The following is a 1,959-nucleotide window of genomic DNA, read 5'->3' as shown; positions in this document are numbered from 1 at the left end:
TTGCAAATGGCATTATTTCATCCTTTTTTATGGCTGAGTGGTATGCCCTTCTGTATATGTACCACATCTTCTTTATCCATTCTTCTGTCAATGGACATTTAGCTTGTTTCCATGTCTTGGCTATTGTAAATAGTGTTGCAATGAGCATTGGGATGCATGTATCTTTTTTTATTTTTTTTTTTTTTTGCCTTTTAGGGCTGCACCCGCACCCGCAGCACATGGAGATTCCCAGGCTAGGGGTCCAATTGGAGCTACAGCTGCTGGCCTATGTCACAGCCACAGCAACATAGGATCTGAGCCGTGTCTGCGACCTGCACCACAGCTTATGGCAACACCAGATCCTTAACCCAGTGAGGAAGGCCAGGGATCAAACCCACAACCTCATGGTTCCTAGTTGGATTAGTTTCTGCTGCGTCATGAGGGGAACTCTGCATGTATCTTTTCTGAATTAAGGTCTTCTCCAGATGCCTAAGAGTGGGATTGCTAGATCATAAAGTAGTTTCATTTTTAGTTTTTTGAGGAGCCTCCTACTGTTTTCCACAGTGGTTGTACCAATTTACATTCCTACCAACAGTGTAAGAGGGTTGCCTTTTTTCCTCACCCTCTCCAGCATTTATTTTTTGTAGACTTTTTCTTTTTGTCTTTTTAGAGCCATGCCTTTAGCATATGGAGGTTCCCAGGCTAGAGGTCAAATCAGAGCTGTAGCTGCCAGCCTATACCACAGACACAGCAGTGTGGGATCTGAGCCACATCTGTGACCTACACCACAGCTCACCGCAAGGCCAGATCCTTAACCCACTGAGGGAGGCCAGGGATCGAACCTACATCCTTATAAATACTAGTCAGATTCATTTCCTCTGAGCCACAACGGGAACTCCTATGTTTGTAGACTTTTTGATGATGGTCATTCTGATAGTTGTGAGGTGGTACCTCATTGTCATTTCAATTTGCATTTTTCTAATAATTAGCAATGTTAAACATCTTTTCATGTGTTTTTTGGTCATCTGTTATGTCTTCTTTGGACAAATATCTGTTTAGATAGTCTGCCCATTTTTTGATCAGGTTGTTTGTTTTTTTGATATTGAGCTGTGGAGTTCCCATCTTGGCTCAGTGGAAACAAATCCGACTAGGAACCATGAGGTGGTAGGTTCAATCCCTGGCCTTGCTCAGTGGGTTGAGGATCCAGCGTTGCTGTGAGCTGTGATGTAGGTCGAAGATGCAGCTCAGATCCTGTGTTGCTATGGCTGTGGTGTAGGCCGGCAGCAACAGCTCTGATTAGACCCCTAGCCTGGGAACCTCCACATGCTGCAGGTGCAGCCCTAAAAAAAAAAAAGAAAAAAAGAAAAAAAAGAAAAAGATATTGAGCTGAATGAGTTGTTTATATATTTTGGAGATTAATCCCTTGTCAGTCACTCCTGTACCCCAGCTCTTATCTGCTCTGTTCCAAAACTAACCACACCAGTGCCCAGCGAAACAGAAGACTTTCCAGCCAACAGGTCCCATTAGGCTTAGAGGCAGTTTAGGTACCTTCCTTTTATTAAGTCTACCTCTTAGACTATTACCCTGTTCCTCAGGTGGCTTTTTAATCTATTTCTTGCAAACAAATGCTCTTCTCTAGGAGAAAAGATTGCGTCCATGTGTGTGCTTGTGTTTGTATGCCCATTATGGTGTGTGTGTGTAATTGTGTATGTGTGTTTGTATGTGCCCTTGTGTTTGTATGGTGATCATGTGCTTAAATATCTGTGGTGTGTCCTTGTTATATGTCAGTGATTGGTCGTGTGATTAATTACATGCCTGTGTACGTATGGACATATGTACGTCGTTAAGGGTGTCCCCGCTTGTGTGTTTGTGTGTGTGTGTTCTGGCTGTTTAATCCATCCCTTTGTGGCTCGCACCCTCACAGGGCCTGAAGGGGGCACCCAGTGCGTAGGGAAAAGGGGATATGAGGCTCCTGGCCTG

Source organism: Sus scrofa, chromosome 10 (genome assembly GCF_054392235.1).
Source record: "Sus scrofa isolate SSC_HxYL_T2T_F1_AM1 chromosome 10, Sscrofa_HxYL_maternal_Yorkshire_Landrace_v2.0, whole genome shotgun sequence".
In the NCBI taxonomy this organism is placed as follows: Eukaryota; Metazoa; Chordata; class Mammalia; order Artiodactyla; family Suidae; genus Sus; species Sus scrofa.
Note: the sequence above shows the minus strand (reverse complement) of the source record.